Genomic DNA, 14,355 nt, shown 5'->3' with positions numbered 1-14,355 from the left:
TATAACAGGTTGTTTGATTTACGATATCATATTATACAGGTACAATAATCGTCGATGTTGTTGCTATAATATTTTATAATATATAGATCGTTTTAAATTAAAAAAAAATATATTTGTGGCCTTTCCACAAAGTTTAAAAAAATTCAAAACCACTTTGTTACCTATAACTTTTGAACAGCGAGTTTCTCAACTCGATCGATGTTGCTACTCATCGTACCTAAGCTTATGTTCGAACATTTGCAAAAACGAACCAATTGATAAAGTTGCACGTTAACTTTGTATAAGTGTCTGAATTTGAAACCGGCAAATTAGTTTTACTTCGATCATACGTCTAATAATTATTTGTATGGGTATCTTTTACATGTATATATATTACGCCATATTTTCCTTACAGGTTATACCGAGTTCACAAAGTTTCAAAATCGCAGTTCGAAAAAAAATGCACGTCTTATAACTGCGTCGCGTGCGCATCGAAATATCTGAAAAAATATTTATAGGTTTGTGCATAACACTATCATGATAATGCATATTTATAAACTACATATTAAGTGACGTTATGCACTAGAAATGTTAATTTTGAGATTATTATAGGCTACTTTGCATATACATTTCTCATACCATAACAAACAATACATTGTACACGCAACTCCCAAGAGCACAACATTTTGGTAGATTGTGTGTATTTTAATATTAGAAGTAGCTACATATCGTAAAAACGGGTAAGCGTATAACTTAAATTCGTCGGTTAACGCAACCATTGACCGGTCGTCGTAAATAGCCATCGGTATAGTTATTGTGGCAGGGAAGGCGTTTAAAAAAATTCTACAACGCGCTTTCGTTGAAAATGTCATAAGTGGACGTCCATTATGATATTATTATTATAACACAACACTATACCGGGTGATCCATTTAATGTAAGATACTCATTGTTTAAAACAACTCTGAACGTTTTCGAAAATAATCTCAGGTCGTTAACATTTTTGAAAGAAAATGTTACCGTTTTTCAAGTGTCTTACTTTCCTAATGGTAACATACATTTTTCATTTCACACCTATTCGAAAGTAGAATATTTTTTGTAGTTCTTTGATCTGATGAAATAAACTTTTGGATAAGTACCTAGTTAATGAGTATAAAGTTTAGATGAGCGACGTGGAGTTTTACAAAGGTATCTTACAAAATATTGGTCCAGTCCTCTCATTTGATGCATTAACCCTTTAAAGTTTAAATAGTTATAAATATAATAAATTATTTGACCAAAATTGGATTTTTATAGATTAAAATGTTCAGAATATTATCCTACTCCGGAATATGAAATTTATAATGTAATCATTAAAAAGATTAAACAGTTGTAAAAACATAAATTTTTCCAATAATATATTGTTTTGTAACGTCTTAAAATTATTTCCAAGAAATATTTTTTAAAACGTAGTATTTTCTAAAATATTGATTGGCTTATAGGCGTTAAATGGATCATCCCATACTTAAACACTTATTATAAACAATAAACGATTCCTAAACATTTTCCATTAATACATTACGGTAGTAAGAACGCTCACTAACACACTTATATAGTTCAATGGAAATATAAAATAGAATATTGAAAAAAATGAAACTGAGAACATGAGAACTGTTCGGGACAATAAGCGACAGGTACGTGTGCGAATAGAACGGCTTGGTAATTAAAAACTGGTAACTGGTTTCGAAACCGAAATATAAATTAATTTCCGCCGACTTGTATTTCCTGCGGAACTACCTACCTACTATAATACCTACCTATATAATATTATACCGTGCGGTATACATGCGCACACCACTATATACTATTAACTAGTATAATATGTACACTTCGTATTACGCTATAATATTATTATTATACTGCCGATAGTCGTAGCCTGCGAACGGTAAACTTATTTTAAAAATCCGTGCGAACGATTAACTCTTTAGCACGAAATTACGAGCGGGTGGCCGTCGATTAATATATTATAAACATATCAACGGACCGATTATAAATATTATTATTATTTTCCGCATCCAAAAGATTCGGCTTCAGCTCCAGTATATTATAATAATAATATATACGAAACTGTCGACCGATCTCTTACTCTCTCACTCACTCTCTCTCTCTTTGTATCTTTCATTATCTTTCTCCTAAACTCACACACACACACACACACGTGCTGAGTCGTGTACTCGTGTATGGGATTCGTTATCGCCTAGATATTGGAAAAAACCTATTAATATTTTTTCGTCCTCTCGTATACATTTCACCCGACTTTGAGAAGTATGCGTGCGCGTACAAAACCGAATCGTCAGAAGGTTTCCGCGAAACATTTATATGAAATCGTTTTGCATATGTAATGATTGAGGCAGAGGACTATTCTGGCGTTTGTATGTTTGTTATGCCTAATCGTAAAAAAATCCAGCTACAAACAAAATATGTGTTTCGTGTTACAAGTTACAACAATGCCAAGTGTGTGATTTTACGTTGCATAGTTTTGAATGAATATCAAGTTTTTTTTTTATTTGGACGGGTGAAAATTCCCAATAAAAAAATTAAATATAAGATGATCGGTAGCGTACAATTTTATAAATTAAATTCTTTGTAGTTAATATACACTTATTAAATAGGTTTTAAATTTTTAAATTTCACATTTATAGAAAAACATTATAACTAAGTTCATTAAACTAATCACAATATAAAGAAGTAAAAAACATCTATTGATAAGTTATAGGCTATTTCTTACATTCTATTTTATTAAATTATTTAAACATACATTAAATACATCAAAAGTTGAACATGAAAATAAATAAATATGAAATATATAAGCTATAATTCCATACATAGACGAATTTCTACCATTGTTGGTAGATTAGAATGGTAAGTACTAAGTATACATAAAAAGGTTTAGTTGCCTATTTTATAGCGTTTAAGAGAACAAGTGAATACATATTTTGTGATTTTTTAGGGCTATGGCATGTACTTTATACTCTGCCCTAGTAATGATGTATATAAATATATGTTTATATTATACATTATTACTTAGTCACGATGATTTTTATTTTCGATCAAAAAACATCATAACTCGAGCGGAGGTTTCGACAATTGTTCGTTCAAATCGTCAAATCCTCCAGGCATATACGCCTCATCAAACCTAAACTCATATAAAATGACATGCCATTTGAATGCTCTTCAACGGATAGTCGACTTTCAAAGAGTACTTTATCTATAGACTATATTATAAATAAATAGATGACAATGACAGATGTGCAACATCTACGGAACGATAACGACAGTTGACAAAAAATTAAATAAGAAAATATAGTGGCATTAAACACTCTGTATTCACAGGGTGATCCACCATGTATATTGCATAACCATCCCCCTCTTTATTTATTTTGATAATACATTTATTGAAATGCTCAGTTTTTGGAATTTTCATGTATACGTTTTGTAACAGCTATGTTTTTAAATAATTAGATTTTACCATATCGTCAGGAGTGTACGGTGACGACATAAACTTCATATTTCCAATAAGAACCTTCCTTTTTTGCGAGTAAATATTTTTTTTTTTTTTAGTTATTAAAATGTTAATATATCTAGTATACCTACCTCTTATATCATTTAAGTCCCCAAAACACTATTCAAACCCACTATCATGAACTGATGAACAATTGTCCACAGTACATTATGTTTAATAACTCGGGAACTACTATGTAGTTTGAATTTAAATTTAGATCCATCAAACATCTAACCACTAAATAATTTTGCAGTAACAATAAGTCATTCTCATTTGAAAAACAATAGTTTGTATCGCTACAGGACACTCCTTATTAAATAGCATAACAAATCCTGACTAGTTGATAATACATACGGTACCTATTGTAGTATAGTATTATAATATGTAGAAAAATAAAATGTAAAACAGCGGTTCCCAGACTGTGAAGAGCGCTTCCCTCGAGAGGCGCAAGCCGCGTGGTAAATATTGATATTTTTTAATCAACAATAATTTTGTCGAAACGTCTTAACCGAAGTTTAACTATTCTAAAAAAATATTTCACTACGTCAGTATTACTTTAAGTCACGTTATACAATAATATACCTACTTGATTCGGGGATTTCCGTAATGGTTATTTATTTATGGGAGGCACAATTTATTTTTTTAATTTTTAGGGTGGCGCGAACTAAAAAAAGTTTAGGAACCACTGGCTTCAAAGTTCCAAAAATCAGAATTTGAACGCATGCATTACTAACGTAAAATAGTGGGGTGAGAATGCTTGGCAAACCACTCTGTACACAAAACGAGAAAAATAATAATAATAATAATATGTAACTCGCGCGAAAACGTTTTAAAAGTCAATTCGTTGTCGTCGTAGTCGCGAGCGTTTCGATTCCTTCGCGGCACCGGAACGACGCAAAAAAAAAAAAACACAAACACACTTACATTCCCACGAGCATACTAATGTGTACGGTGTACACTCACACGGGATCCGCTTATCCGCTATAGCTAAATGTGTGTGCGTTTGTGTGTGCTTATAATGATTTTATTTTATCTTCACTTTTCGCATGCTCGGTGTGTGTGTGTGTGTGTGTGTGTGTGTGTGTTCGTGTGTGTGCGTGTGAGTGTAGGCGTCGACGTGTGCGTATTTAATATAATGAACACTATGCATTATTTATTTGACACACAAGTCGTCGTTCCTATATTTAGATGATATGTGTACGTGTACGATGTATAACGTCGTTCGCGATATTATACACGGTCCATCTGACGCAGACGTGTACAGGTCTGCAAATGCCGCCACACATGCCGACGGCACGGCGACGTACATAATAATAATGTAATATTTGTAAAATATAATATACAGGGTGATTCGGCAACGACTATCGTCCCAACTTTTTTCTTAAATACTGAATTTATTTAAACTCTGATTTTCGGAATTTTTAATTGAACCACCAACTTAAACACTACCTAGCTCATAGATCAGCTCACATGTAAATTGTTGACATTTGATGTACTGCTAAAGGAGTGTGTCCTGCAAACATCTGTTTTTTAAATGAGAGCTTCCCTGCTCTCCTCCCCGTTTTTACTCTAGATTATTTAGTATAATTTTTTTGAAGATTTCAGTGTACCAATACCTTATCCAAAACTCGAGCGAATAGTTCTATGGTTATTAAAATGTTTATGCAAGGATAACATATAGGCATATAGCCCTTAAAAAGGGTTTTAAATATTGATGATTATAATATTATTGGCTCAAGTATTTATCACACTAATTGGATCATTTTTAATAGTTTTAAATATTGATCAATATTTATGTTAATTACTACAATTTTCATATCATCATGGACCCCCCCCCCCATATCTTGTAAACCTAAATGCATCTATTATCCTTAGTTCACGAAGTTAAATAACTCAAAAGCTGCTCGTTTGAGTTTTGATTTAGATTCTTCAACATTTTCAGAAAAATTATCAGCTATTAGTATTAAATATTAATATTAGAAAAGGGGATTTCTCAAAAGTAGAAGTCTATATTATTTCCACCACAGAAGTGTAATTAATAATTTAGTAATACCTAATACAAAAAAATCTCATAAGCTTAAAAATATCGTCATCAAGTTAATTTCAAAATTTCAAAAATAATAATTTGAATAACTCTATAATTGAAGAAAAAAGGGGATAGCATGGTTGGTAAATCACCCTGTATATATAATAATATATGTCAAAACAGTGTATAGGTACCGCTGTAGTCCATACGTCGTGTAGAGCCTCTGAAGCGTTAGGTGATTATAAAACTGTTTATATATATATATGTATATACATATAATTCCGGCCACGCCTCGGAAAGAGACTTTATCCGAATCGATTTCATGGGAAAATCCATTTGCGTTTAAATTTTACGACATAATTACACTTTGGTACTGCTGTATGTATGGGTTCTACACACGTGTGCATACGAACTAACCGAGTGCCTGTATACATCATATTATATAGGTACCTAAATTATGTACGTTGGTTTATACCAGCTTTATTGTACGTGTAATATAATATAATTCACATTACAGCTATAGCTGGTCCGAATGGCAAGTACGCCGATTTAATACATTTTTATCGATTTCCCAGGGTAATTTTCGTAATTTTCGATATTCCTCGTACCTACCTATAGTATCCATCGTCCTGCCTACTTATGTATAATATATTATCGTAATCGGTGTACCTCTGTACTGCGCATCTGCTAACGACCGCTGAGGTCCGGAATATTATAGACTATAGTCTTAGGTATTATAGAAATTAATCCAACTACTACTATAATATTATATGAACAACGTATATATATATATTATACTCGTGTAATATAATGTACTGAAATATACATCGGCGCCGTGCGCATCAAGCGTAGTCTTCACTTAAAAAATATTTTGTTTTTCACGTCACAATTTTTTTTATAAAATATACAATTTTATTTAATATTGCTGGTTATCACGTTAATTTGATAATATTTTATACTATTATGCTTTCGTTCCATATTAAATATATAAACAAACGACCTGATAATTGACTCGATTAAAACGTAAGCTATTATTAAATAATTTTTAACTAAAATATAATATTAATTATAGATTAATAAATTAATAAATGTTTTGGGTTTTATTATGTTATACCTACATTTCGTTGAATGACAACAATGATAGGTATTTCAGGGCTCCGAGCCCTAAAATAAATCGCAGTACTATTTGCTCGGAACGCCTACCTACCACCGCCTACTTAATAGTATTTTTTTTAATGCTAATCCCGATTAACATAATCATAGTGTTGCGATAGCCGATAACCTATATAACGGTTCGGTTTCTGGATCATTTTCTCGTTAAGCTACTTGATTTATTATATTGTACCTTTATTTGTTATACATACATCAACAATGAATCTAAACCGTGTACCTACTACGTGCAATATAATACCAGTAATATAGTACTGTGTATTGAAAAATAGTCGGTTAAAGGAAATAGAAGACAATTTTTTTCTCGAAATAGAATGCATAATAGTTCGCATGGAATTCAATACTATTTGCAGATAATTATTATTCAAATAAATTAAATAAATAAATAAATTGGGGGATACCTATTGGTTATTTTTCCAAACAAAAAAAAAATACGAAATATATTACATTAAACAAAGGTATCGCATGTATCATTATGGAAAGTGTATAGTGTATAATAATAATATATTCCACCGAAAAGTGCTTGTAATCGATAAATATATTATATGATACTTGTGTCCTATATAAGTTTAAAATGCAGTTTAATCTTACGTGGACATAAGTGCGACACATTTTTTTTTCGTCTCACTTCAATTGGAATGGAAATTTAAATCGACATCGATTTCGTCTCTGTAGAATATAACATACATATATTATAAAGGTATATAGGACCTATATAGGTGTTACAGCATTGTGTTAAAAGTTATCATTCAACAATACGGCACATATATACGGGTAATATTATTATAAAATAAGACACACTTGAACATATCAAATATATCGGTGTGATGTCTAGCACAAGCTGCAGATGATTAAAAATAAAAAGTTGTAAAACTATCGAATGATATTGATTTATTATGGTTATAAATCGATATGACATCAATAATAGGTTTCAAATAATGAGCCACACCGACACTGGTGACCTGTAATATTTAAAAAAAAATTGTATCTGGCTAAAGTACCTTGGATTTGTAGTAAGTTGTTCATACAACATATTATTATGAAAACGTTAAGGCAAAAGCTAAATCTTAATTGAATTAAAATTCATAATAATTATTCATTGCTAGTCGCTTAATAATATGACGATAACTAATTGCAGTAATAGTCTGCTTTCAATGTTTAATATACTCCAATAAATTGTGTAAGAGTAGACTTTTTTCCTGGAGGGAGGGGGGCTTGATCTTGAATTATGGTTAGCAGGATATTGTTTGATTATATAAAATATACATGCCTTTCGTTTCACTTTGCTGACCCACAGCATCCGCGCGTATCGAATTAAAACAATTTAAATTGGTAGTTAACGTGCTACTATTGATATTTCATACACCGCACGGAAAAACATTGAATCATAGATCTGCTTTTAAAATTATGATGTAAAATAATAACATGAAAACAAAAATAAAACATCAACGAAGTTAGTATGGTAACTTAATTATATTTTGCATCGGTTGCTAGGGGTATAATAGGTATACTGTAACGCGAAATTTTAACTTTTAAGGTTGTATAGATAAGATATAAAAACATTATACCTAACGAAAATGTCATCACAATTGCGACAAAAAAGTTGTATCTGCTCCAAAAACATATAGGTGATATGTAAAATAAAAATACGGTTAGTCATAAAATTAAAGACACGTCACATATTATCTTATAAACAGTTGTAGTCTCATAAATCCTTTCGTTTGAAAACCTACATTATATGGAAAATAATATACTTATTTATAACAGCCCTTCTGTGTTAAATAACCCAGCATCTAAATTTTACTATAACGACATGGTGTAAATCAAACTTGAATACCGTTATATGATGTTATAGCTTATCATATTTTATACAGCTGAACTTTCTCGACCCTATTTTTTTGTCAAAGATTTAACGTCAGAGATTCCTGATGACCCTAAAAGTCACGAATATGCAAATTATTTAGCAGATACCTGGATACATTATAGACAATTTGGCGTTGAAAAGGGCTATTGACAAAAAAAAGTACCTTTTGCGCGGACGGAATTGACCCAATACACATTCAAATATAAGACGTATCGATCGGACGGAACGTCGCGCGAATACCTCTCTCTGTAATAGCTACATATCTACCTACACGTCGTACAATATTATTGCAACAGCTGAAATACACGAGTACATGATGTTGTTATTATTATTATTTCTGCAGTAGTGGGAGGAGGACGCGCAGCACACCATAAGGCAACCGGTCCGTCCCCAGCTCGGTCGATCGAGCGCGCGCGCGCGGACGGACTCTGCCCAGAAGACTGCTCTCCGGTGCAACAGGTGTGAATGACCTGTACCGATGCCAATCACGTCGCCTCCGCCGACCAAGTCCGAACTCGGTGACTCGCGCACTCGCACGCACAGGTGGTTGAGACTCGACTACGATTATGATAATAATAATAATAATAATTTGTCGTCGCCGAGTTACGTACCTATGTAAGTACTTACGACGTGTGTATTATGTGCGTGTACGCACGATCGGCTTTTACACGGGTCATTACGACTTGCAAGCCTGGCGGTGGCGGAGAAGATGTGTGACAACGCGCGTGTGACAACTATTAAACGCAGCCCGCACCGTCGTCGTCGTCGACGTTCGACGGGTTATTAATTTATTATTATCACGTCATTATCATTATTATCATCACCATTGCATTATGATTTATAAATTATCGTCGTCATAGTCAGTGATCAGACTCTCGTGCTGATTAGGAGTAAGGAAAGTTTTTCTGAATGTATAACTACGCGACACGTCACATAAAAAATGTGAACGAATTTCAAAACAAATATCGAAACACATTAATTCGGCATTACGAAACGTTGACAATAGATCAGACCTACCTAAAGTTATGTTATCAAATTTACCATCTTCATTCCTCATTATACCTATATTATGATAATTAATACCAATAGTATATGAAATTGTAGTGTATACTACGCGATGATTCATTTATCAAGCATGCTCACGCCAACTTTTTCCTGTAATACCCGTCTAATTAATTTATTCAAACTATGATTTTTTGAACTACTTAAAGTGTCCTGTGACGATACGCACCCCATTCTTCAGATAAAACCCCCCATTTTTTATTGCAAATTGATAAGTGGTTATTTTTTTAAGATAAAATGTATTTCGTTTACTACCAATGTTAGTCTGTCAGTGCCCGATAAAAACAAATTCACAACACAATGTTACAAAAATACCATTTGCATTACTACCTTAAAATACAGATATTTAGTAAATATTTAATTTTATTGTTAAAAAAAAAATTTCGAGAACTTTTTTACTTGCTAAGATAGACAATATAATATTACAATAACCAATATGATTATTTATAATTTAAAGCTGACAATACCACAACATTTATCTATGTAATAAGTGACTAAAAGTGGCTTGAGTTTCAACCTATTGCGAATTATAGTCCTGTATAATAATTAAATTTAAAATGTCTCTATAGAAAATCGGTTGTTGGCCGCAGAGTACATCCGTAGTGTAAACATTACCGTGGGAGTAAACTAAGGATGCGTTTGTGACATATTATATGGGCACATTATACGTATATTAGTTTGTATGCGACTACGAATATAAGAATATAAGGTGGGTATATGTGGGGTGGAGGGGGCTCTGTCAAATCATCGAGCCACGCTGCACAGTTTTTTATTTGAGATCGTGATACGTAATCTTATAACAATTAATAAAACGTTTAGAACGGAAAAAACGACCGCGCCTTTTGGAGAAAACAGCTGAATATGGTTTTCGCTCAAAAAAAAAAAATAATAATAAATACAATAACAATATTATTATACATCGTCATATTGTCGTCGTCGATCATTCAGATTCTGGCCCGGCGCCGGTGAAAGACGACGGTCAGACAAGAATATTATTTTTCCAAAACAATTGAGGTGAAAGTCAAAATATTGTTTGTATACGCTATTCACGAGTCACGCGGTTGTTTATAATGGTCATTTCTTATTAATTTTTTCCACACGTCTGTCTAGTCTAGCAAAAGACACCCAAATTGAATCTATAGGTATGGTATAAAATGTACAGCAATACAATGAAACCAACGTATAAAACTGTTTTGTCTCGTTCATATTTATATTCGTCGTTGTATTATTATTTTAACATGCTATAGGCCCTTTTTAAACAAGTACCTTTGTACAATTTGTAATAAATTAAGTTACCAATTATGTATATTACATGTTCAATTGACACTAGAAAAATATAAATATTGATAAACTTAACAGTATTTGAATAATCATAATTATAAACAAATCATACTCATAATATTATATGCGAGTCATTATGCGGTTGCTATGTTCATTTCTTCTTATTTTTTTCCATTATTCCGTTTAACCTAAGACACCCGAAGAGAATGTTCTCTGCAGAACATCATAATTTTAACAGTAAATATTGTAATATAAAAGTGATTAATTCAATGTTTAAATTATAATACTGACTTAAAGATGTGTACCTATAAGTAATAAAATAAATTATTAACTATTATTACTTTTGTGACAATATTTTGAAATCTTTTCAAATATTAACAATAGTCTTATAGTTTTAAGACATAATATAGGTACACTCGTATATTATAATATGTATCATGAAACCTATACAAAATAATAATATAAAATTGATTTTTCACCTATACATATATGTTATTATATTATTATACGCATAATATCTTGATGAGCTACTCGTATATTGTATTTATCCACAATTCAACCGATCGATTTTTCGAACGGTTTTCATAAAGTTAAAACCTTTTCTAGAGTTATAAAATTGAATATTTTACGTGAGTTGCATGTTCTGTGGTATTTCAATGAAAAATGTATAAAATCATTGTTATAATACAAACATGTTGTGCACTTATATTATGGTATTATACACAATAATTATTCTATTTCTTCATGCAAATAGCTGATGACGCTTTTGGTAGGTTGATTATAATTTATTACAATAATTTAACGTATTCGTGCAAACAGCAATTGACACTTTTGGGTTAAACTAATAACTGTTTGAATAAATAATTATATAAAAACGAACAGCGTATCGGCGAAAAGTGTTTACTCCACCACATCTGTGTAAATACGATAAAAAACTCCATATTAAAAAATAAAAATGGAAAACGCAATACGTGACCTATCGACCGATAACTTTTGAAAATCTAACCAATCCGGGCAAGGCATATTAATTTGATTTCAATGCATTCTTCAAGTAGATAAGTAATGGGTAGAAGAGAGCCTACTGGCGCGCCGAAAGTGTTCGTTCAGATTCGCCCTATTGAGTTCACAATTTGTAATAAAATGAATGTCGAGTATGATTTTTATAAAAAATTATTTCAAGTAATCAAAGTCAAAAAAAAAATGAGTAATATTGAATAAAAAATATATAATGCGTGTATCTTAAATAAAACTGAAAATATCGATTCATTTTTTTCAATTTATAAAATAATTGATGAATTAATACAGAATTAATAGCCACCTAATACAATTCAAATTATTAATAATTATTAAATAATTAATGTAATTAATATGAACAACGGAATATTATTATTAATTTATTTTACATAATACATTTGTAAGAACATTTTAATTTTAATTTCAAGAATCTTGAATTTTGTATAGGTAGGTTTCTACTATACAATATTTAATTGTCTAATGGTAATAGTCCTTATGCTAATCAGAAACTGTACAAATATCTAATAAAATTGGTTTGTCGTGTAATCTCCCTATATAAAGAAGTACACGATGATCTACCCTGTATAGTGATAATACCACTTAAACTTCCATGGGAATAATATACAATTATCTCGAAAACTTATTAATACCTAATGGTATAATCGCGGTTATCAAACAATCGGTTGTTTTGTTTCCAAGAAATTTTCATAACGAAGTTTATAATACTTATAAAAGTAATTTATTACAATTATAATTTATGACGTGCAGTATTATTTTAATACCCATTATATTGAATTGCAATTAGAACGCCGTATCAGACTAATCGCGTACAATTTATTATATTAATTCAATTTGACATAAACATTGATTGATATACGTATTTTATGAAAAATCAGAAACAACAACGAAGCGAAATGATAAATATATACGACCAGGCTAAGTAATAAACATCATAATATGGCGCGTATAATTTCCGTAAATCGATAACGAAACGACAAAATAATAATAATAATAATAATAATATGCATAATATTATAATTATCATACATTGAATAAATCATCCGATTAAAAACTATTTATGTCGTAGAACACTAATTAGTAATGACCAATAGTTTGTGATGTATTGTTAAAAATTGCAAATCTATTTATTTAAGTTTAGATGATTTAATGCCAGGAAAACTTGAAAAAAAATACTAGTAAATGAATAATAATAATTATACCATGTTTATTAATTACGTTATATATTAATACAAAACTTATGTAGCTTATAGTTTTTAAGAGACGATGTACCGAGAACGTAATGGTCCTGCCACGGCTGATCGGTTAGTCCAGCTTTATAGTCGGTTGAACTCTGCGTGGGAAATATATTAAGTACCCATAACATACGATTTAAATACCTAAGCTTCGAGATTAGATTTTCGATTTCGAGATTATAATATAATATGTGGACGAGCACGTCGATTTTCATATTAGGTACCTGGTACACCAATATATAGGATGCGTTAACCTCATGCACCCACGATATTATATGACGCTACATAGGTATTTTATTACAACATATATTATTATATCATAATTTATTTTATTTAAATACATATCTATAAAAGTGACGATTATTTAACATTGGTGTTCGGGAGTTAGTAACCATATTTGTTTTCTTATGTGATGCTTACAATATTAGGTTTTGGAAAGCTTTATCGACTATCATGTTGGAGACTTGAGACTGAAATCAAATTCCAAACAAAGCTAGGATTTCCTTGTTCAAAATATACGTATTGCCAATCCTCCTATACATGTGCATTGAGTCCTCAAATAAGTAAGTCAAACTGGAAAAAATAGAAACTGTACAGAACATCGGATTAAGAACAATGAAGCACTGGAATTTCACCTTATACCAATCTACCACATTTCTAATGCTCACAATAACAAAAATAATGTCAATTAAAGAAGACTCCAAAAAAGCCACCCATTAAGTCATGTTTAAAAATATTTCTAATTTAAGATAATTCTACCCATACTTTCAAGTCTTAGGTAACCACACCCGGAAGACCCTGTTCATAATCTAAGAACCATTTACTTTTCAACTCAATATTAAAAACAACAGTCAAATAAGACTCCAGAACACCTAAAGCAGGAAGAAACAGACGGTCTAGAACTTCTAAATGGGCCACCGGCCTTCAGACCATATCAATATAGGAATAAAAATCATGTTTATATGAAAAAAAACTATACAAAAACCGTAGTTATCGACCGATTGTTTGAACTACTACACACATTATAGTAATATAATATAGTAATAACGTGCAATATCCTGTTTCCAGCCCTCAGCCGTCTCCTTATCTCCAATGAATACAACAACACGCTTTCATGGAATACAACAATATCATCAAAATAATACAGTTTTACATAATATATCTACT

General features: G+C 31.2%; 1 protein-coding gene across 4 annotated transcripts in view; it reads right to left on the bottom strand.

The window, feature by feature from the left end:
• LOC111041473 (inositol-trisphosphate 3-kinase B-like) overlaps positions 1-14,355 on the bottom strand; it is a 125,774-nt gene that overhangs the window by 32,382 nt on the left and 79,037 nt on the right. The window lies entirely within an intron of this gene.

The sequence above is a fragment of the Myzus persicae genome, unplaced genomic scaffold, assembly GCF_001856785.1.
Source record: "Myzus persicae strain clone G006 unplaced genomic scaffold, MPER_G0061.0, whole genome shotgun sequence".
In the NCBI taxonomy this organism is placed as follows: domain Eukaryota; kingdom Metazoa; phylum Arthropoda; class Insecta; order Hemiptera; family Aphididae; genus Myzus; species Myzus persicae.
The sequence above is the reverse complement of the archived record's forward strand: the minus strand, read 5'-3'. Positions and strand labels throughout refer to the sequence as shown.